The sequence below is a fragment of the Rattus norvegicus genome, chromosome 6, assembly GCF_036323735.1.
Source record: "Rattus norvegicus strain BN/NHsdMcwi chromosome 6, GRCr8, whole genome shotgun sequence".
Classification (NCBI taxonomy): Eukaryota; Metazoa; Chordata; class Mammalia; order Rodentia; family Muridae; genus Rattus; species Rattus norvegicus.
In genome coordinates, this window is record NC_086024.1 from 68,585,117 (window position 1) to 68,610,277 (window position 25,161).

Consider the following 25,161-nt stretch of genomic DNA (forward strand, 5'->3'; position numbering starts at 1 on the left):
CCATGCTGCCATGCCCTTTGCTTCAAGCTGTCATAGCTATCCCTCCCACGTGCTGCTGCACTTCATCACCCACTATAGATGTCCCTTCTCTGAACCCAGGCTTACTTTCCTAGGGCTAGGATAGAAGACAATTAGAATGTATGAGGGGGACAAAATGACAGAGTATTTTTCCCTCTTGCTTTTTCACACTTAACATCTCAACAGTTTGAGCAAATGTTTGACTGAGACTCTATCTAGCTCTCCAGCACACTATTTACCACATGTTTGTAATTTATGGTAAATGACACCTACCTTGTCTATTGGAGCCACAAAAGCAAAAGAATGATTATTGGGAAATCCAGAAGTATAACTATAGCAATAATCCGTGTCCACATATTTTCAATTATGTCAATGACTAATAAACACATTTGATATCTTTGTCTGAAGACACTCTTCATTCATGAGCTTTTATTCCCTCACTAGGCCTCAAAACTTATCCAATGCCAGTTAATAGCAAGAAGAATTAGATACTGTCTGTCCAGATTGAAGTGCTGACCTAGAAGAGATATCAGAAATGACTAGTGGTGTATCCCACTGGAACAAAGAGTTCAAGAGACCGGGTTCTGGTTAATCAGCCTTGAAGCACTGCAAGGCAGAATCATTAAACAAAGAGAAGCTTTGGGTGAAGTGAAAGTATTGAGGAAATAAAATTGTGGCAAAATTCAAGACCATCAACAAAATGTATAAAATAGAGAACCACAGCAGAAAGTATCACAGGCAAGGTCTCCTGTGCACAACTACAGCGTGCTGCTGACAGTGATTCAAGACTTAGCTCATTCTGCTTCCTAGAGTAGAACACAACTATACTCAATATATTGATGCATCTACTAAGTAATATCATACTATGTAAGAATGATAGCGGTCAAAGGAGAAAGAAAAATGATAGTGAAATTGACCACTAGCAATATACTGGTTTTGATATTTAATAAGCCCTAACATTTATTTCATGTAACAAAGACCAGTAAAAGGATGGAAGAGAAAAGAAAAGAAAAGAAAAGAAAAGAAAAGAAAAGAAAAGAAAAGAAAAGAAAAGAAGAGAAAAGAAAAAGATCTGCCCCTAGAGGTGTTGCAGATGTGGCTGTTCTGTCACATGTGTGTCAGTAGGTGGCAGAGAGGAGAGACACTATGTCTACCCTCAACATTTTTATATGTGAGTATCTGAAAGAGCAAGTCAGAGACCAGAAGAGCTCTACCTTGGAACATGTGCCAGCTGGCAGCCACTTAGGAGCCTGGAAAGGAAGCGAGCCCAAGATGACCACCAGTCAGTGCAGGCCTGAGAAGGGGACTGGGAAGCAGACCATGCAAAGATGACCGTTGCCAGGTGCCATAATGCATGAGGAGGGCATAACACTCCTGAGACTACTACTTAGATAACCCCAAACACCTAGTAATCCCTGGGTGCTACTTACAGGAGCAAATATGCGATGGAGAAAGGGAAGAAAATTAGAAACTGAATGATGTAGGCATGATGCAGAGTAGCAGAACTGGAGATTTAAGGGTAGTAAGAGAAAGCCTGACCAGTACCAGGTGATACCACCTGGGTCCATGACTGGGTCTATGACCTTGCAGCACCAGGGGTATGTTACCACCAAAGGCCAGGCCGATGTCCCTGGTCTGGGCTGGTGCCTGAAAATTTCTGATGTATGAGGACTTTGCAGAACTGGTTCCACCCCTCATCGGGCATCCTTTAAGAGCTGACCTTAGGACACGTAGCCAACTGTAGTACTCAGGAGAGCAGTCCCTGCATATTGTGGGAGTTTTGTGAGCCAGCTCTAATGATATGAGCTAAGTGTGGGAGCTAGCCCTGCCATTCATGTCCCATGCTATGGCATTGGCAAAGGAGAGATAGCCTCCTCCTTCCTTTGCTTTGTGCTTCTTGTGGCAGGTGGAAGAACTAACCCTGGGGTCATAAGAGCAGGAGAACTCTCCCTGTCCCTCACCAGCTGTAGAACTCAGGAGAGTAGACCTAGCATCAAACCTGGGCAGATAGTACAGCTTTCACTAGTGGTAGGGACATTGGAGAGCTGTCCCTGAGGGTGTGAACATGTGAGAATTGGTCTAGTCATGTGTCTGCTACTCATCTGCCACTCACCTACCATGTGATGTCATGGGCAAGGGAGATATGCCTTCCCCATGCTTCATCATATACAGCAGGCAGGGGAGGTGCTAACCAGCTCAGAGACCTCTCAGGCCAAAATTCAGGTCTTTGAATTGATCCACCCCAACTTTTATCCCACAAGGGAATTGCTAGAGCTCATGAAACGGCCAGACCTACATATATAAAACTAGGGGATCCCCATGACACAGGACAACAGTAGAATATTTGGAGGAATCCCAGCAAGGTTCCAATACTGATAGAGTATTAGAAGTCAGAGTCCTCATACCAGACCAATATACATGATTGCTAAGAGCATTTGCAGACAAAGAAGTATGGACAAACTGATATACTGTGGTACACACTGTGATACACTACAGCTTCAACAAGGAGGTTTGTCCCTCTGTTGTTAGGGAGCTTTTAAGGGTAGAAGGCAGGTATGAGGGTATGGGGAGATTACTAGGATTTGGGTTGCATAATGTTAAGTTCACAAAGAACCAATAAAAAATTAAAAAAAAGTACTAGGAATGAAGTTGAGAAGTTTATTGATTTAAAAATAATAAACTATGTCTTTTAAGCACACTTTACTTCTCTACTTATCTAAAGTGCAACTATCCTTTAACACGGCTTTCAAATATTTTCAGAATATTTCTGTCTAAGAAGTCTTTGATTATTACTAAGAATGCATTTATTTGAAAAATAATTGAAGAAACATTACTTTTATTATTGTGGACCTGAGTGAAAATTAATCAAATTTGGGTGTAAAAATAAGAGAAAAAGAAAAAAAGGAAGAGAAGAGGAGGAGGGGGAAGAGGAGGAGGAGGGGGAGGAGGAGGGGGGAGGGGGAGGGGAGGAGGAGGGGGGGAGGAGAGACGACCTTCACTATCCCCTTAGAATAAGAAACACACAGTGAGATCCACCCAAGAAACACAGCAGCCTATTCTTGAGCCCCTGGTATGGGTTCTTCATTAAGAACTGGGTTTACTCACAGCTACAGAAACCAACAATATTCCACATCAGAAATACTGAACATTCTCCATGAAAAACAAAAAGGAACCGTTAGGAGATTTGCGAGAGATTCTTTCTGAGGATTAGCTTAATGATGTACTCAAAGCTGAAGACATAGCTCACACTGACAAATCTCTTTATCATCACAACAGCCTTACAACTATCAGGTACATTTCCTTTATGGGAGAGCACATAGAAATATCTTCAAGGCACAACAGTTTGAGTCAAAAAGTAACTGAGACAATGTAATGGAAATGATGCAAGGTTTCTACTTGGACACCAATGTAATAAAACTAGAAATATGAATAACAATTTCACAAGATCCTTCTAAATGCTCCATATACGAACGAGTAAGACTCAGTTGAAACTTTTCCAAGAGGGATTAAATGAACAGAAGAGTAGAACCTGTCGGGTTTTGAGGGAGACAAACACAACAATGTCTGTGGGGGGTGATTTAGTGATGTAGTCTCTTATTAGAAAAGTTTCAAAGTAATATTAAAAGAATTTTTATAAAAATATTGTTTGTTTAAAGTTAACATAAGGAATTTGTTTTAAAACAGCCAGGAAGAAGACAATAAATATAAGAGCCAAATTTTCTAGGGAAAATATTTCTCATTGGCATCTTAACAGAGAATGGAGGCACATTAAAGTGCACTGTAAATATATGCTATTTAAAATTCACAAAATGAGCAAGAGAATATAAAACATTTTCTTGGCCTGATAAGGGAAAAACTATAAAAATGGACAGGTAAGTTTCTTAATGAATGATAACCTATTGAATGTTCTATCCTTAACACCATGAACAAGAATGGTACACTCTCAATACCCTGTGTCTTGATCCACCTATATTTGAGTTTTCTGTAGAGTAATATGTATGGATCTATTTGCTTTCTTCTACATGCAGACATCCACTTAGACCATTTGTAGAAGATGCTACCTGCTTTAGTGTATATTTCTGGCTTTTCTATTTTAAAAAGTGTTCACATGTGTGAGAATTTGTGCATGGATCTTCAATTCTATTCCATTGATCAATGTGCCTGTTATGCCAATACCGTGTGGTTTTTATTACTATAGCTCTGTAGTACTAATTGAGTTCAGGAAAGATGAAACCTTATTTCTGTTATCACTCAGGATTGTTTTTGCTATCCTGGATTTTATATTTGTCCATATAAAGTTGAGAATTGCCCTTTCAAGTTATGTAAATACCTGTATTGACATTTTGATGAAGATTGCACTGTTCCTGTGGATTACTTTTGGCAGGATGGCCATCTTTACTGTGTATTTTGCATGAGTAGAATTGCTACCCAAAACATTTTATATTGAGGCTATTGTGAAGGGTGTTGTTTCCATGCTATCTTCTTTAGTCCGTTTGCTATTTGTATTTTGGAGAGCTGCTGATCATGTCCATTAATCTTGTATCCTCCCAATTTGCTGAAAGGGTTTTTCAGTTGTGGGAGTTCTCAGTTGGAATTTTTAGGGTCACTAACATATTCTATTTTATTGTCTGCAGATAATTATTGTTCAACTTTTTCCTTTCCAGTTTGTATCCCTTGATATCTTTCAGTTTTATTATTGCTCTAGGTAAGATTTCAAGTACTGTGTTGGACATGTCTGGTGATAATGGAAAACCTTGTTTTGTTCCTGATTTTAGGGGGAATTTCTTTGAGTTTCTCTCCATTTGATGTTTGCAACAGGCTTACTAGAAATTGCTTTTATTGTGTTTAGATATGTCTTTTGTATCTTAATCTCTCCAGAATATTTATCATGAAGAGGTATTGAATTTTGTCAAATGCCCTTTCTGCATCTAGTGAGATGATCATGTGTTTTTCCTTTCAGTATTTATGTGGTAGATAACATCTGCAGATTTTTTTTATATTAAACCACCTCTGTATATCTGTTGTGAAACCTACCTGATTATTGTTGATGATCTTTTTGATGTGTTCTAGGATTCCATTTTCAAGTATTTTATTGAATATTTTTGCAGTTATATTCATGAGGAAAATTGGTCTGTAATTCTTTCTTTGTTACATCTTTATGTAGTTTAGGTACCAGGGTAACTGATCTCATGATATGAATTGAGCAATGTTTATTCTGTTTCTACTTTGTTAAATAATTTAAGGCATATTGGCAGTAAGTCTTTTTTGACAGTAAAGTAGAATAGAATTCTGCACTTAAAACCACTTGATCCTGGTCTTTTGTTTATTTTTTACTTTATATTTCACTAGGGGTGATAGATTTATTTAAGTCATTTATCTGATCTTTATTTAACTTTTGAAAGTAGTGTTTATTGAGAAAATTATTCCTTTCTCTTACATTTTCCAATTTGTTGGAGGACATTTTTTTTCAAATATGCCCTTAATGATCTTCTGAATTTCCTTGGCCTTTGTTATTCTGTCCCTCTTTTCACTTTTGATTTTGTTAATTTTGATAATTACCCTCAGTCTCTTAGTGAGTTTGGATAAATGTTTGTCTTTCTTGTTGATTTTCTCAAAGAACCAACTCTGTTTCATTGATTCTTTACATTATTTTCTTTGTTTCTATTTTATTGATTTCATTTTTCAGTCTGCTTATTTCTTGCAGTTTACTCATCTTGGATGTGCTTAATGCTTTTTGTTATAGAATTTGTAACTGTGCTGTTAAGTTACTAGTATGAGAAAGTTCTCTCTCTGTCTCTCTCTCTCTCTTTTTTTCTCTTAGCACCAGTTTTATTGTGACTTGTGAATTTGATTATGCTGCCTATTCATTTTTGATCAGTTCTAACAAGTCAAATTTCTTTCTTATTTGTCTTGCCCCCGGTGTCATTCAATAAATAGTTGTTTGGTTTCTTTGAGTTTGTAAGCTTTCTCTTATTTCTGTTATTTTAAGGTTTAAGCTTTGGTGTTCTGACAGGATACTGGGAGTTGTTTCAGTTTTCTTGTATCTGTTGATACTTGCTTTGTGACTGAGTATGTAGTCAGTTTTGGAGAAAGTTCTATGAGGTGCTGAGAAGAAGGTATATTCTTTTGTGTTTGGGTGAAATAAATATCTGTTCAGTTTATTTGGTTTATAATGTCTGTTAGCTCCAGTATTTCTCTGTTTAGTTCTTGTCTGGATAATCTCTCCATTGGTGACAGTGAGGTACTGAATTCTTCCACTAACAGAGTGTGAGGCTCATTATGTGATTTAAGCTGCAATCATGTTTCTTTTACAAATTTGGCTATGCTTGTGTTTGAGTCATAGATGTATAAGAATTGAGATTTCATCTTGGTTGATTTTTTTCTTTAGTAAGTGTACAGTGTCATTTCCTATCTCTTTTTATTAGTTTTAATTTTTAATCTATTTTGTTGAATATTGAAATGGCTTTGCCAGGATACTTTTTTTTAAGATTTATTTACTTTTAAATATGTGAGTATACTGTCACTGTCTTTAGACACAGCAGGAGAGGAATTTCAATCCCATTAGAGATGGTTGTGACACACCATGTGGATGCTCGGAATTGAACTCAAGACCTCTGGAAGAGCAGCCAGTGCTCTTAACGGCTAAGACATTTCTCAAGCCTGCCAGCATACCTCTTTACTTCTTGTTTTTCCTTTATTCTTGTTATTCTTTGTTTTGGTCTTTTCTGTTCTGGAATACCCAGATGCTTTGAGTCACAATGTTTTTATACTTAGGATTTTCTTTACTGATGTCTTCATTTGTTCTATATCTTCAACACCTGGTAGTCTATCTCTTACATTCTATTCATGAATCTTTTCTCTATCATTGCTGCTAAAGTTTGTATGATTTTTTTTGTCTGTTTGGTTTCTGGTTTTTCAGAATTCTCTCAGAATTGTGTTTTCTTTATTGTGTCTATTTCCACTTTCAGATCTTGAACAGTTTTATTTATTTACTTTAGCCTTTTGTTTGTGTTTGCTTAGATTTCTTTAAGGTATTTATTAATTACCCTTTGTGGCCCACTAGCATCTTCATATAAGCATTATAAGGTCTTTTTCTTGTGATTCAGCTTTTTTGAAATATTTGGGGCCTGTGTGATATTATAGCTGAACTCTTGTAGATACATATAATTCTGATTGTTAGTGTAGGTTTTTTGTTTTTCTTTTCTTTTCTTTCTTTTTTTGTTTTTGTTGTAATACAGATATCTAGGTATCTTGGTTTGGGTTTGGTATGATTTTGATTCTCGGTATTGATTTCTGGCTTTGTCTCTGGTAGGTGGTTTGCTCTTGTTTTCCAACTTTTTCTCTTGAGTTTAGAAGAGTTTGATGGCTATGCGTTGGGTGTTTTCCAGGCCTGCTTGCTCAACTCGTGTGTTCACATGGATTATCTGGCAGTATTGGAGGCTGAGAGTACTGGGAAGAATTGGAGAAAGGAAGATCAGAGGGAACAAAACAAATCTAATTCCTTGGGGATGGGATCAAAGATGAAATATAGATTGCATTTTATTTTGGCTATAGATCTGGGAATGATACTTGCGGGTTGAAGAAGTGAATCTCAGGAGCAGCAAAATATATGTGGGTCTACCTTCAGTCTACCTGCTACTCTGGAAGGAGCAGGTGCTTGGGCAAGCAGGGGATGATCGCTCTAGTTGGGGTTGGGACAAAGCAACAAGCTGGAGGGAAAGGTTAGAAGGGAAAGATCCATGGGATCTTCAGTAGATTCAGGGAACTGATGGGGGCAATTAGAGGGCATCAGGGAAAGGTGCCACGGGTGCTTTGCTGCAGTTCTGGGGATGAGAGTTGGGGATTAGATCTGGGTGAACAGAGAGAAAGCAGACTGAATGCTGCCAATCTGTACTTCTGGCATGTGTTTCCATTTTAAAAATAAAAAGAATTATTAGGGAAAGCTGTTTATCGTATGGAAGTATCACCTGTCAATTAAAAAGCCCATGGCCTGTGGCGTAGACCGGAAAAGCCCATGGCCTGTGGCGTAGACCGGAAAAGCCCATGGCCTGTGGCGTAGACCGGAAAAGCCCATGGCCTGTGGCGTAGACCGGAAAAGCCCATGGCCTGTGGCGTAGACCGGAAAAGCCCATGGCCTGTGGCGTAGACCGGAAAAGCCCATGGCCTGTGGCGCAGACCGGAAAAGCCCATGGCCTGTGGCGCAGACCGGAAAAGCCCATGGCCTGTGGCGTAGACCGGAAAAGCCCATGGCCTGTGGCGTAGACCGGAAAAGCCCATGGCCTGTGGCGTAGACCGGAAAAGCCCATGGCCTGTGGCGTAGACCGGAAAAGCCCATGGCCTGTGGCGTAGACCGGAAAAGCCCATGGCCTGTGGCGTAGACCGGAAAAGCCCATGGCCTGTGGCGTAGACCGGAAAAGCCCATGGCCTGTGGCGTAGACCGGAAAAGCCCATGGCCTGTGGCGTAGACCGGAAAAGCCCATGGCCTGTGGCATAGACAGGAAATAGAGGTAGGACATATGGGAGGAAAAGACATTCTTGAACAGAGCTAGAGGTAAGAGAGCTACTGGGAAGATGTAAGGAGTCAGATACATAGTACCTGAGCACAGCTAACCAACCATGTGACAGAACATAGGTTAAAATAATTGGGTTGTTTTATGATCTAGATAGAGTAGAGCCTAGCTTATATGGCCAAAGCATTTGTAAATGTATTTTGAGTATGAGTCTTAGTTCTGGAAACCCAGGGCTAGGAGGCAGAAGCAGATCTTAACTACAACAAAAAGTGGTACTGCAAATTGTAAAAAATGAACTAACCATATTATATATGATTAGAGAGGCATGGGTACTTTTAGAAGTTTGACTAAATGCTGTAACACTATACAGAGATAGGAATAAGTTTATGTTATCAGTGTATTCTGGGAAATTTGTTGCTACCACAAAGTAGTTTGCCACTTCTGAAACTATGAATGCTAGACTTGAACAAATAAATCATTATGCTCTGATGATAACTGCAAAATTAGGCACTCTAGAGAAAAAGAAAATACAATGGTAAAGAGAGAAAAGCTAGGATGAAAACGCATAGTTCTATATAGGCATCAGAGGTACCAATATGAACTTGTGATGGCCTAGGTTGGTACATAAGTAATAATATGGATCACATCCCAAGTCATGACATTAATGCCCATGAGAGCATACTGATGTGCACTGTCTAATAAGCATAACAAGACTTACCATGATGACTGCTGCAAGTCATACCTATTCATTGCTGCTAAAATTAATCAGAAAAACCCACAGCAAATTAGGATAAGCTTATCACCTCTAAACAATTATAAACTGCCACTCATGTGAACTAATTGAAAACCAAAGAACTCAGTTTGCAGCAAAAGTTAACAGAAAAAATAGACACTACCTTAAGTGATAAATGACTATTACCAATTTTAAATATTGGCAACGTATACACTTCAAGACTGTCATGTTACCACACTGTTTCCATTTCAAATACACTGTCATCTCAATTTAGTTATGAGACAACATTACATAAATTAAATTGAAGGTCATTCTATAAAAGTGTCAAGGTCATGAATAGACAAGAAAAGACTGATAAACTGTAACTGTTAGGAAGGCTCATAACCTGGCAAATGACTTCATTGTGTGACTCTTCCTTGGATCCTTGAACAGAAGTGACTATGATGGTTGAAATTCTAATATTGCCGATAATAATTATTAGTTTTGATTTTTTCTCCAGCTAGATTTTTTGTTAAAAAATCAAATAAGACATTTAATAAAATCCTCTATATTTCTATCTAACTTTGGACAGAAGCATTTAAACTACACAGTACCAAGTATACAAATGTGAGAACTCCTTTTGCATATTCTATATGGTATATTTCACAAACCTTCAATGTGCTTATTTTTATAATTTTAATTTTTTTAAAGGGATGGTTTTAAACTGGAATATATAAACACTTCTCTTTAACATTTCATGTAGGTGGAGATGTTTCATTCCCATAAATGAAAACTCAAATTAACTATAATCATTAACAGATTTTTATCTTTTTAGCTTTAATTTTCATAGCACTAGAGTCATATTTCTGTGCTGAATGAAGTTTTGCTTAGATCAATGCAACTTATGTGATACCTGACTTGCGAAGGTCACATGGAGAGATTGTCGCTTAGCTATCTGACAAACTGGGACTCCAACATTTAGACCTTTATTTTATCTCTCCTGTTCAACCTATGGATAGTAAGTTAGTTAAACATTAACAGTAGCAATAATACATAAGTATAAAATTACCTTTATTGCACCAACATTTAACTGGAAGAAAAGAGAAAATGATAAAGTCATCAATTGTATCAGTTTATTAGCTCTTATAAATTCTCCTTTTAGAAATTCTCCAATTATTTAATTTTGAATGACAGTTGTGTGATTTTAAAATTTTATTTAAATTGAAGCACATGACATGTGTGCTTTAGTATCTCTCTGAATAATATGAAATGTTTGCATGTTTACAAGACACTTCTGGAAAGCATGACTATTTAAGAGGCCGACAACCAGCCATTCTCATCCATCAGTTTGCTTACATATGAAATTCCAAGATCAGGGCAAGAAATTTTGTGTTATATTGATAGTTTTAGCTACAGAATGTAAGGCATAAATCCACAACATAAAGTGCCTCTATAGTTTGTTAATTCTTCTACTTTGGATTGTCTGAAAGCCGCCCTCTGGTTCCATATACTTCCTCTGTCCTGTTTTTCTGTAGCATTTCTAGATTTGAAAATGTCCATAAAGAAGTCTGCCTTCATGCATCACTTTTTAAATGTGAAATCTTCTAAGAAATTTTTCCTATTAAGTTGGCACTCTTTCATGCTCTACTGGCCAGAATTATGTCATTTTTCAGGTGGCAAACCAATATACTAATGTAACGTTGACACCTACATGGAGAATAGAATCATATTTCTGGAAGATGGATACTCAGATGCAGCTAATTAGTACTGACAATGAACCCTGGCTTACTGAATGTTGAGTGGGCAGTATGGTGTATCTGCTAAAATAAATGCAAAGTTGCATTGTGCCCAAGGAAAGGAATTTCTTGAGTAATATAGGAAAGATTATACTTAAAGTGAGAAATAGGAGGTAGGGAGTGTCATCTTGGCCGAGTGCCTGGAAAAGTGACAAGAAGTTCAAGGAGCTCTAAGGGGATGGGGAAGAGCTATATAGAAAGACAGGATCATGAAGGGCTCCTGCACTAGGAAGTCTATGTACCACATAGTAATGAGTTGCAAACAACTGTCAGATTTTATACAGAAGGGACATCATGAGATTTCCTCTTCAGAAAACCTGCATTTCACAGCAAGGAGAGAATGCCCCCACGCCTGACATTTTATGCTCTTCATTATCTGATTGTACTGAGCACTTAGCATTCATGTTCTGATAGGCACGAGTTTTCACAAGTGATGGAAAGGTGATCCTATCTTCTAAACTACATTACATATTCTAAGAAGACAGAAATGAATGGCTGTTTACACAGTGGTTTACACCTCTCAGCAGGACTGACATCTAGGGAGGGCTCATTTTGTTGCCCTTTGCTAACTCTTCCTCCATCTAAAGAGATCCAGGAACAACTGCTGTGGTTGACAACGAAGGGTGTTGGGAAAGCCAAGAGCTGGACTCAGCCAGTTGTGTTAATGCTTCAGTCTTCTTACTGATAAAGCAGTTGACAGTCACTACTCTTTTCCAGTCTTTTAAAAATTAAGCATGTTTCAGATGATGTGTGTGCATATAAAGCTGTGAATAAAATAAATGTATGAGAATGATCTCTGGATTTTCTCTTGTAAGTGGAACATAACATCCAAAACAGCAAGGAAGAGTCTGACTGGTTCTTTGTTGCACACAAAACAGAGTAGAGTATGTATAACTCTCAGTATCACTCAAAACATTTGAATTAATGAATGAAGAAAGGGCCACAAAAATAGGTGTGACTAGATATTTAGTGATAATGGCCAAAATAGTAAGCCTTGTTCAAACATACAGTGGTCTCAGTTCCTTAATATGATAAGAGTAAATAAAATACAAATATTAATTTCATTTTATTTTCATTTATATGGGAGTAAGGCATGAAGTGTCTGCATTACTCATTAACTATTGTTGAATATTTACTAGCTACTTTCTCCTATTTACTCTAATATTTCCATCATTTCCCTCCCTTCTTCCTAGGACCCAAACCTGGGATGCTCGGGTAATCTGTGCCTTCCTGCTCACAGGAAGCAGGTGTAATGGTGTGCCTCACAATACTGAGCTGTAGGTCTCATTCATTCTGTGCTTCAGTCATCTGGCGAGCCTTGAAGACATAATTCTCAGTCTCTACTACCACCAGGATATCTAGGGTAGAGTTCTAGTAATAATGTTTTACCAGGAAATCATGCTTTCCAAAGATTTTGCTATATGTATGACTTGAAATATATGCTTATAGCACTGCTCTGTAAAAATGAATAACAGGGGCACAGAACCCACATTTTATCTGTTAAAGTATAATGAAAATTAAAAAAAACAGGCATACCAAATTAATAAGTTCTCAAACTATAACTACCTTTGCGATGATTTCTGGGCCATAAATACAACATTATGGGCATATTAGAAGATCTAATATGTCTCCTTAGTTAAAACTCGATCTGAGGCACTGCCATCTGACATTAACCACCACCAGGGGTTTGTTTGGCTATCACTTTTCTTTCTTTTGGACTATTAATTGAATTATACAAGTTTATAGGTTTACATACCTTAATTTGATACATGTGTACAAATGTGTAATGTTCAAACACAAGAATGAGTATTTCAACCTCCTTCTGTTCCCCTGTGTTTGGATCTCTGAGTTCCTTTTTTCCCAGAAACATGGAACAAGCTGTTTTCCTGCAGTCATGGTTTTATAGAACTCTGCACTTTATTGCTTCTGTCTGTGCTTGAGTACCTATTGCACTGTTTCTGCCATTCTTTCATATCATTCGTAGACTTTAATAACCATTCTTATGCAACCCATGTGACGCCTACAGTCAGGATTATTGCTATTTGATTCACAATATGTTAAAAATATAGACCACCTAGGAGGTCCATCCATGATGAAATTAATATAGAAAGTGCAATATTGCATTGAACCATAAAAATAAAAATCCTATTATTTGCAGCATGTTGCATGGCACTGAGGACATTAATGTTAAATGAAACACAGAAAGACAAGGAATATTCAACCAGTCATGACTGTTACTTCTATTTTCTGGAAATGAAACTGTATATGGAGTATTGTTTTTGTTTTTGAATAAGATGTGATGCTACTTTCAGAAGAAACTAGTTTAGCTTTGCTTATATAACTGAGTAGTCTTATGAAATTTAGGAAAATCATAGAGATATTTCAAAATTTTGTTTGGAACCATAGTAAAGATTAGCTTAAAACATCTACCCAGAAATTGTTTGATTTTTGTGTTTGTATTCAAGGTCTTTTAGATGTAAAGTGTGTTATGCTGACATGTGATTTATGTCTATACATGAAGTAATTCACCTGTAAAATATGGTTGATATTAGAACTGTCACATAGGAATGTATGGCGTTCACACAGGTGATATGTATGGCTTACTTAGAATGGTGAGAGGTATGGAATGAGCACCAGAAACCATTAGCATTTGCTCTTTGTGATTAATAAGAAAAGGTACATAACTTAGGAGAGTGCTTACATGTGGAAATAGCGACTTAGTCGTTACAGGCTAATGTGAACAATATGGTACTCCTTGAAGATAGCTCATCATTCTGTGAAGCTTCTCATGACACTGAATCTATTACGGGGAAGTTTAGCTCTGGTGACACTCTTGATTATCCTACTGCTTTTAGATTCTATATCACAGACCCTACCAGTGTTAGCAAATAATGGCATACTGGCTCTTCTCCCTTCAGAAACCAACTGAACTATGATTTCAGCCATTCTATAGAGATTTGCACCTTGAACATACTCGTCAGACAACTTCGATTTGTTTCAAAATACTAAATACTAAACTCTTTTGCATACATCTTAAAGAAGATGCTTTTTTCTCTATGGTTTTACCTCCTTAAGAGGTAATGCTTGGTATATAAGACAATTTGAACAGATATGCAACATTTTGTGTTAAAAGTTGCTGGGAATATGCATACTTTTTCAATATTTTAATCAGGAAATTTAAAGATACTGGAAATGTTTTTAATTTTTTTTTACCAATGTTGGAATAGAAAGAAGTTATACACAGAGATACACAGGGGATACAATTGCGTTTTTAAAAAGAAATGTGTAGTCACTGAATAAGCAGCATTTCATTTTACATAGAAGGTAGATGTTGGTCAATAAGATATTGGACAAAATGTCACCTTTTGTTTTAATTAGCATGCCATAGCTTAGATTTATCCTTTGTAAGACACTCATAGTGTCCTAGCCTGTTTCCTTTTGCTGTGATAAAGACATTAAAATTTAAAGGAAATGTATTTATATTATATATATATATATATATATATATATTTCACTTTGTAGATGGCAATCATTATCAAAGGTTTTCTGCATAGAAGCTCAAGTCAGGAACCTGGTTGTTGGAACTGAAGCAGAGAAGGTTCAAGAATGCTGCTTCCTAGCTTGCTCTTCGTGATTTTCTCAGCCTGCTTTGTTATAAAACCCAGGGCCACCTGTTTACTATGGCTGTGGCCTCTCACATCAATTATTCACCAAGAAAATGCCCACAGACATGCCCACAGGACAGTCTGACATAAACATTTCCCCAGTTACTAGTCTGTTCCCAGATATGTCTGGATATGTGTCAAGTTGACAATAACTAAACAGCACAGAAGAAATGAAGCCAAAGCTGAATTGTGATTTGTTTTTATAGTTTTGACAGCAATATGTTCATTCATTTTATATGTATGTGGATGACTATTCTCCATATCCTCAATATTGTCCAGCTGAAATTATTTATCATCTCGTTCTTAACAGTAAAGTGTTCCTATTCCAGATCTACCAAGTCTCAATTTTAGCTACTTTAGTAAATCATTCTCAACTCGTCAGCTGAACATATAGATTCCCATATTAAAGACTTATTATCCCTCCACGATAAAAGAAAATCCTGTCAACAAAGAAGATATGGAAGCAATGACCCTAACACCTTAAAGGCAGGGTTATATACCGAGAGTAGTATCACACTGAACAATTAAATGCTGAGAGCTTTTCCCTAAGACCTGAAGGAAAATAAAGATATTCAATTTCTAACTTATATTCAAGTAGTACTGAAAGTCATATCCAGAGTAAAAGAGATCAAAAGAGAATATATCAAAAGTAGAAAGAGAATACTTAAATATTACCCATTTGTAAACTTCAGTCATCTATAAACAGTATGGAAGGTTGTCAACAATTTTAAAATAAAACTACTGTGTGGTCCAGCAATCCCCTTTTTGAATACATAGTCAAAGTGGAGGAAGCCAATTAGTACATTAAAGAGACACCCCCACAGTTAGTGTGAATCCACCTAGAGTAGTCAAGATAAGTGCCATTGGACAGACAAATAAGAAGACAAATTATGTGCCTTTAACATAATGCAGTTCTCATGTAGGTGAACCTGAATGCTGCTTCTAGAAAGAAAGATGGAGAGGAAAAAGGTTGAGTGTCTCATTCACAAGTAGTATCTCAACTAACTGATCTCCCAGAGGTAATGAAGATAATGAAATAATGAAATGGTAGTTAACAGCAGCTGGGGTACTATGGAAGTTTGTTGTTACAAAACACTGTAAGGAGTAAGTTCAACAGTTCATAGTACAATGTGACCACCGTAGTTAGTGACAGAACATTGTGATTTTGAAAAATGAAGGAAATAGGCCCAGAAAATAACTCTGCAGATAAAGCCATTTGTCTTTAAGCCTGACTCAGGCCCTGATTCTGTAAGTTGTTCTCTTGTCTGCACACACACACACACACACACACACACACACACACACACACACACCTCACACAAATAAATCATTTTAATTTAAAGTTTTCAAAGAAAAATTAAAGGAAAAATGATAATTATTTTTACAAGAAAATTATTAATATACAAATCCACAGATTTGGTAATTAGTTTGTGTGTGTACAGGTGTGTGTGGGGGAGTGGGTGTGGGTGCGTACATATGTGTTTACACTATGTTCACGTGATAAATACCTACAGTTCTACTTGTTCATTCAATAAACTGAAATTAAAATTTAATATATATTGCTTTTCTTGGAATCTTCTTTCTTGGCAAGCAACATGTGTATGGACATGCCCTTTATCTTTTGAAAATGTCTTAAATTGAACTTCTCTTTTATTTCAACTAATTGCAAATTTTACCTAATGGTGAGCTACAATCACTATCTCCTCGTGAAGATGAAGATCTGTGCTTTATCTTCAGTTTGGACCTGGACCATCCTACTTAATAATTTTGTAGAAATGCCATACCAACACTACCAACTTCCCAAGATTTTTCCACAATGAAAAGTAAAATTGCCAATGAAGCCACAGCCTGTATTTGGCTGTGCTGTCCCTTTGCTTGTGTCCCTATTCTAACTGATACACCTATATAAAGTCCCTCCTCTAACTGCTTCTGCTAGGTCAACACAAATGGAGACATGTTTATGTTCTGAAGTTTGTATGTTCTTCATGTATATTCCCCATCACTTGGGAATTTTATCCGATCCTGAGTAATCATCTGACAGACACTTGATGCAAAGTTTTCTGAGTTGTGAAGAGGTTAAGCCGTATGGCCTCCATGATTCTAAGATGGGCATTCCTAGACCACATTTTTCTTTATTAATGGAAAGTGTTAAATGAGTTCTTAGTTCAAGCACTTAAAATGATTAAAAGTAACCAGCCATAAAGCCAAGCTGCCAACGTGGGAAGTGCAGAGGGAGTGAAATATCAGCACAATTTTAACTTTCTATTTGCAGCAAAGCAGCGATTTGAATGGTACATTAGGCTCTCATTGAGGATGGCACTGACAGTCCATCAGATGACAAGGACTCAAGGCCAAAATGTCAGAGCTAACCTACTTCACGGAAAAGCTGGAAAAAGAAGGCAGTATTGTGCTCCACAGAAATTATCCATCCCTGCACAGAATGAATCTTGTTTTATATTACTTTTATAGAACTATAGTTGTTAAGCCCAGCATGAACAGGAGCAATTTGTAAACGTCTTTCTATATCTTCTAGTAAAGAAACATAAATATGTAGAAAATTCTGTGTATTCAATGATAATAGGGACTTTGTAACTATGCAGCTGGCTTACCTACTCTTTCCTGTTGTTGATGATGACGCCCTTTCATTTTAATATTGCAGCCACTCATTTTAAAGATAATTTCCCAGTGACCACCTACCACAATAAAGCGTAACAGCTTTTCTAGGGCTTGGGTTTTATGAAATCTTAATACCTTTCAGAATATTTGTCTGATGCTCTTTTCACAGAATTTAAGCATATTCCATATAGCAACTAAGCTTGTTTTAGCGTGTTTGTACACTAGTCCTATATTAGAGACTGTCAGTCAAGATTTAAATATAGTGATAATGCAACCAGGAAAAGGAGTCATTTTCCCATCTACACATTATGTCCACCATGCAGTGGTTTCTTAGCATTGAATAGCTGGAAGGAGAATTACCTTCCTGAAAGTAGCTATATACATCATTACTAAAAGGAGCAGCTATATACAAGCAAACTTCATGTCTTACACGAGGAAAATCACTCCATTATTGGGTTAGTATTAAAATGAAGAGGAAATTCTCATCCAATAAGTTTGTCTCCTACCAAAAAGTAGACACTGTATCATGAAGTTTGGGACTATTGAATTGATACTTTTCTTGAGGTGGCTAACATTGTTTCAGAATAGCAACTAAGAAGTACAAAAGGTGATGTAAAAACTGGCAGATTCCACAGCACAGCTGGAAAATGAAGTGCTGACCTAGTGACTGCATCTCCTATTAGGATATGTGATAGTGATTTTTAATTATCAACTTGGCAAAATCTAGAATGAACTAAAACTCCCATTCAAGGACACATATAGGAGGTATTTCTTTTTAATGTGGAAGAGAAAGGCCTACTTTTAATCCAATATTTGAAGTAGGAAGAAAGACATTAAATCCAGATCTAATATGAGCTATGACTTCTGGAAGCTGATGTAAAGAAATAGAAGGGAGCTTTTTCTTTTGTTGCTTGTTTTTTCTTTGCTATCCTATCCATTCCTCATTGGTATTAGAACATACTTCTTCTCAATTCTGGATTTTTATATATCATATATAATATATACAGGAGATTGATTCATTCTGTGATTCAGTTACTCTAGAGAATCTTGATGAACACATGCCCTGAACTATAGCAGTCAGCACAGGTAAAGGGGATGTTATGGAGGCATGACTTGCAAGGACCTTCGGTACTGGTTAATCAGTGTTTTTTTTTTTTCAGGGAAGAAATAGTACTGTAAGTCCTAGCCTGAGCATATAGACTAAAGGAGGTCAAAGAGATATAATTGGAAAGGAAGAAGTCAAAAATACCACTATTTGCAGATGATATGATAGTATATTTAACTGACCCCAAAAATTCCCACCAGAGAACACCTAAACATAATAAACAACTTCAGCAAAGTGGCTGGATATAAAATTAACTAAAACAAATGAGTAGCCTTTTTTAGTCAAAAGATAAACAGGATGAGAAAAAATTAAGGAAATGACATCTTTCACAATAGTCACAAATAATATAAAATACCTTGGCGTGACTCTAACGAAGCAAGTGCAAGATCTCTATGACAAAAACTTCAAGTCTCTGAAGAAAGAAATCGAAGAAGATCTCAGAAGATGGAAAGACCTCCCATGCTCATGGTTGGCAGGATTAATATAATAAACATGGCCATCTTGCAGAAAGCAATCTAAGGATTCAAAGCAATCTCCATCTAAATTCTAAATCAATTCAGCATAGACTTGGAAAGAGCAATTTGCAAAATCATTTGGAATAACAAAAAACCCAGGATAGCAAAAACTATTCTCAACAATGAAAGAACTTCTGGGAGAATCACCATCCCTGACCTCAAGCTGTATTATACAGCAATAGTGATAACAACTGCATGGTATTGGTACAAGGACAGGCAGGTATATCATTGGAATAAAACTGAAGACCAAGAAATGGACCCACATACCTATGGCCACTTGATCTTTGACTCAGTAAAACTATCCAGTGGGAAAAGACAGCATTTTCAACAAATGGTTCTGATTCAACTTGCATATTGATTCATTCTTATTGCCTTGTACAAAGCCCAAGTCTAAGTAGATCAATGACCTCCACATAAAACCAGATACACTAAAACTAGTAGAAGAGTAAAATGGGAAAGTCCCTCAAATGCATGGGCATAGGAGAAAATTTCCTGAAAAGAACACCAATGGCTTATGCTCTAAGATCAATAATCAACAAATGGGACCTCATAAAATTGGAAAGCTTCTGTAAGAGAAAGGACACTGTCAATAGGACAAAATGACAACCAACAGATTAGGAAATGTTCTTTACCAATCTTATATCTGTTAAAGGGCTAATATCCAATATATAGAAAGAACTCAAGAAGTTACAGTCCAGAGAATCAAATAACTCTATTTAAAAATGAGGTGCAGAACTAAACAAAGAATTATGAATTGAGGAATATCAAATGGCCATGAAGCACCTAAGAAATGTTCAACATCTTTAGTTATAAGGGAAATGCAAATCAAAACAACTTTGAGATTTCCCCCTCACACCAGTTAGAATGGTTAAGATCAAAAACTGAGGTGACAAGAGATGTGTGGGAGGATTTAGAAAAAGAGGAACACTCCTCCATTGTTGGTGGGATTGCAAGCTGGTACAACCACTCTGGAAATCAGTCTGGTGGTTTCTCAGAAAATTGGACACAGTACTATCTAAGGACCCAGCTATACCACTCCTGGGCATATATCCAAAAGATGCTCCAACATATAACAAGGACTCATGATCCACTATGTTCATAGCAGACTTATTTACTATAGCCAGACGCTGGAAAGAACACAGATGTTTTTCAACAGAGGAATGGATACAGAAAATGTGGTACATTTACAACATGAAGTACTACTCAGCTATTAAAAACAATGACTTCATGAAATTCTTAGGCATATGGAGGGAACTAGAAAATATCATCCTAAGTGAGGTAACACAATCACAAAAGAATACTTGTGGAATGCACTCACTGATAAGTGGATATTAGCCCAAAATCTCGGAATATGCAAGATACAATTTACAGACCACATGAAGCTCAAAAAGAAGAAAGACAAAATTGTAGATGCTTCAGTACTTCTTAGAAGGGGGAACAAATTACTCACAGGAACAAATATGGAGACAAAGTGTGGAGCAGAGATCGAAGAAAAGGCCATCCAGAGACTGCCATACATGGGGATTCATCCCACAGGCAGTCACCAAATCCAGTCACTATTGAGAATGACAATAGGTGCATGCTGACAGGAGCCTGGCATAGCTGTCTTCTGAGAGGCTCTGCCATAGCCAGACAAATACAGAGGTGGATGCTCACAGCCAACTATTGGACTGACAATGTGGTCCCCAATAGGGGGATTAGAGAAAGGACTAAAGCAGAGGAAGCGATTTGCAAACCCATAAAAAGAACAATATCAAACAACCAGACATCCTAGAACTCCCAGGAATTAAACCACCAAAGAGTACACATGGAGTGACCCATGTATCCAGCCACATATTTAGCAGAGGATGGGTCTTGTGGGTCATCAATGGGAGGAGATGTCCTTGATCTTGTGAAGGCCTGATGCCCCAGTGTAGGGCAATGTTAGGGTGTTTAAGTGGGAGGGGAATGTGTGGGTGGGTGGAAGAGTGTCCTCATGGAGGCAGAGGGTGGGGAAATTGAATGTGGACGGGCTCCAGAGTGGAAACCAGGACAAGGGATAACATTTTAAATATAAATAATGAAAATCTCCAAGAAAAGATAAAAGAAAAAAGATAAACATTTAAAAAAGAAACTTACTAAATTTTTGTTTGTTCTGTATACACTGAAAAATTCTAAAATAAGTGAATGAAAGGCTTTTTGAATCACGACAAAAGCCAATCTCTACTGTTGAATAAATTTTCAGACTTGATCCAGATTGCATACCGAAAAATCCTTGAATGAAGGGACAGTCAAGTTCTCCTAAGGAAGGACCTTGCTAAAATACCTAAAAGTTTTACTGTTATCCTTCATCCAGACCTTCCTCATGGATACATATGGCATTTAGAAGGAATACACTACAGTGGGGGATAGATAGCAGTACGAATTTCTGAGGTCTATTTGGTACTAGTTCTGAATTATTGCTGCTTTTGAGGGATTCTACAAAATATTATGACACTCCAGTTAAGTGCGGGGCTTATAGAAGTCAGGTGATTAGTGGAGTTTTGAGTGAAATACTTTTTACAGTAGGTACACTAGGTCCTCAAACTCATCTTGTGTTTATTTCCCCAGTTCCAGAATGACTAATTGGGTTACTCACTTAGAAATTAGGAGAATTCTCATATTGGTTTCTTGACCTGGAGTGAAGACTATTATAGTCAAAAGGATAAATAGGATAAATAGAAACTTTTAGAGTTGTTTCTGAAAAAAAATATCAAACACAGTATCTCTGGAGGTATTGCAGAAATTAGTGCCACTGTGAAGGACTTGAAAAATGGTGGTGTTTTCTACCACATCTTCCTTTAACTCTCCTATCTGGACAGTCCAGAAAACAGATGGTTTATGGAGGATTGACTATTAAAACTCAATCAGGTAGTGAGTCTAATTGCAGTGACTCTACAAGATGTGGTGTTCTTTCTTGATCAAGTTAACATAGCTCTTGATACATGGTATGTAGATATTGATCTAACAAAAGCTGTTATCTTTTTTCTTTTCTTTTTTCTTTCATTCTTTTCGTTTCTTTTTCATAGTTGTTTTTTGTATTTGTTTTGTTTTTGGTTTTGGTATATATCTATAGGCACCACCAGAAGCAATTTGCTTCCAGTTGGCAAAGTGGCAAGGTCAGTAGCATAGCTTTAAGGTTTTACCTCAATGATTGTTAACTTTCTTGCCCTATGTCTTAACTTAGTTACAAGGGATCTCCAAGGTCTATCTCTTTCATCATATATCACGTTTGTGCACAATGTTGATGACATTAGAAACAACCACTTTGGAATCATTGGTAATACATATGTCTACTAGATGATGGGAAATAAATCCAACTAAAATTCAAAGGCCTTCTACATCCATAAAAGTCTTAGCCTTCCAGTGGCATGGGGCATGCAAAGATATAACTTCTAAGGTAAAGGATAAATTATTGAACCATGGCCCACCTACCACCAAGGAAAAAACCTTAGTGGGTCAATTTTCATTTGGAGATAACACACTCCTCACTTGGGTGTGTTATTCCAGCCCATGTACCATATGACTAAGAAAGCTACTAGTTTTTGTGGAGAAGGCTCTTTAATAGGTCCAGGCTTCTGTTAAGGCTACTCTATCACTTGGACCATATGATCCACCAGATTTCATAATACTTGAGGTGTAAGTGGCAAAGAGAGATTCTATTTATTGTTTTTGCCACCCTTACATGTGAATCACAGAAAAAGAACTTTGGGATTCTGGAGCAAAATTCTACCATCATTTGCAGGGAGCAATTCTTCATTTGAAATGCAGCTTATCAACCAGAGCTTCCAGGGACTAAGCCACTACCTAAAGACTATACATGGACTGACCCTGGACTCTGACCTCATAGGTAGCAATGAATATCCTAGTAAGAGCACCAGTGGAAGGGGAAGCCCTGGGTCCTGCTAAGACTGAAACCCCAGTGAACTAGACTATGGGGGGAGGGCGGCAATGGGGGGAGGGTTGGGAGGGGAACACCCATAAGGAAGGGGAGGGGGGAGGGGGATGTTTGCCCGGAAACCGGGAAAGGGAATAACACTCAAAATGTATATAAGAAATACTCAAGTTAATTAAAAAAAAAAAGAAATGCAGCTATGACTTGTTATTGGACTTGTTGGAAACTGGACATTTGATAATGGGACATTGTGAATGTTTGTGTATGCTTGGGTCAGAGAATCACACTATTTGGAGATGTGGCCTTGCTGAAGTAGGTGTGGCCTTGTTAGATTAGATGTGTCACTATGGGCATGGGCCTTCATACCCTCTTCTTAGCTGCTCAGAAGCCAGTCTTCTACTGTTTGCCTTCAAAACAAGATGATGAACTCTCAGCTCCTCCTGCACCATGCCTGCCTGGGTGCTGCCATATTCCCACTTGATGATAATGGACTGAACCTCTGAAACTGTGAGCCAGTCCCAATTTAGCCCTAATTAAATGTTGTCATTATAAGAGCTGCCTTCGCCATGGTATCTGTTCACAACATTAAAACCATATCTAAGACAGGCATCAAGTTACCATGTAAACTGAGCTGTCTATTATGAGCTGGGTGTTATCTAGCCTACAAATCATAAAGTATTAAAGTATGATGTACAGTGGCAATCTATTATCATATATAAGTGATATATATAAATATATGTGTGTGTGTGTGTGTGTGTGTGTGTGTGTGTGTGTGTGTGTGTATGTGACAAGATCCAAGCAGGTCTTGAAAGCACAAGTAAGTTACAAGAAGAATTGCCAATATGCTTATCACTTTTACCCTTTTAAAATGCCATCTGCTACCAAATATCCACTTTTATATAGCCTCATGGGGTATAATGTTCTATAATAAGTTGACAAAAGAAGAGAAGACTAGTGGCTGGTTCAGTTATGATTCTGTAAGGTATGCAGGTATCAGGAAGTGGAAAGCTGAAATATTAGAGATTCTTTCTGGGACAAAGTGAAATGTTTACAGGTAGTAATGTTTCGGGTAGTAATCATGCTCATATATTTTGTTTAAAAGAAAAAATGGCCAGATGTATGATTTTTCACTTATCCATTGGCTATAGCCAAGGGATTGGCTAGATTGTCAGGGACTTGGAAAGAGCACGATTGGAAAACTGGTGAGAAAGACATGTTGGGAAGAAATATGTGGACAGATATCTCCAAATGGATGAAGTGATGATGCTGTGTTCAAAGTAAATGCTCATAAATGGTGATTTCAGGTGAAGAGAAATTAAGTAAGCATGTAGATAGTTTGATCCATTCTGTGTACAGTTTGCCTTTTTCATCAGCCGTTTCTATCATTGCCCCATGGACCCATAAACAAAGTGGTCATGGTCACAGAGATGAAGTTATATATGGACTCAACAGCATGAATTTCCACTTACCAAGGCTGATTTTGCTACAGCTGCGCTGAATATCACATCTGTCAACAGTGGAGAGTAACACTGACCTTGAAATATAGTACTATCCCCAGGGGTAAGTTACCAGTTAAGTTACTCAGTAACAGGTTGTTTGCATTGCACCACTTCCTCTGCGGAAAGAACAATGTTTTGCCCTTACAGGAATACTTATTCTGTTTATAGGTTTTCCTTTTACTTTTGTACACAAGGCTTCTGTCAATTCCACTACTGATGAGTGTACAGAATGCCTAATCCTCTACCACACTATTCCACACGGTATAGCCTCTGACCAAGGAACTCAATTTACAATTAGAAAAGTGCTGAGACAGTTCATTCACAGTCATGGTATCAATAAATCTTACCATGTTGCCTACCAACCTGAAGTAGTTAGCTTCAAAAGTATGGAAAGACCATACCCCATGAGGCTATATAAAAGTGGATATTTGGTAGCAGATGGCATTTTAAAAGGGTAAAAGTGATAAGCATATTGGCAAAAATATTTGAAAGATGCCATTACAATGTCAATTAGGAGACATCAGTCTGGAAGGTTGGGGCAGGATTCTTCAGAATGCAGTTTTGCTTCAAATCAACATTCAGTCAATGGTATGATTTTCTCATAGCTAGGACCCTCAGATCCAGAAGGGTAGAAAGAGTATAATTCTACTCATTCTCTCCCCAGTGCCCCATGAAAAAAGGAACTGTTTTCTGTTCCCAGAATCTTAACTTCTGGTAGTTCAGAAATTTTGATTGATTCTGACTACCATGGGGAATTTAGATTGTTTTTCCACAATGAAGATAACAACGTTTATATGTGGAGTGCAGAAGAG

General features: G+C 37.4%; 1 long non-coding RNA gene and 1 other non-coding gene across 2 annotated transcripts; both read left to right on the forward strand.

Annotated features, from left to right (window-relative positions):
- The first annotated feature begins 1,089 nt into the window (after positions 1–1,089).
- On the forward strand, positions 1,090–1,217 carry LOC120093449 (small nucleolar RNA SNORA17). Its single transcript, XR_005486506.1, has one exon. It is a non-coding gene; the product is annotated as a small nucleolar RNA SNORA17 (small nucleolar RNA).
- Positions 1,218–8,180: 6,963 nt separating this feature from the next.
- Positions 8,181–16,254, forward strand: LOC134479377 (uncharacterized). Its single transcript, XR_010052652.1, has 3 exons — positions 8,181–8,569; positions 12,230–12,399; positions 14,559–16,254. It is a non-coding gene; the product is annotated as an uncharacterized LOC134479377 (long non-coding RNA).
- Positions 16,255–25,161: the final 8,907 nt, after the last annotated feature.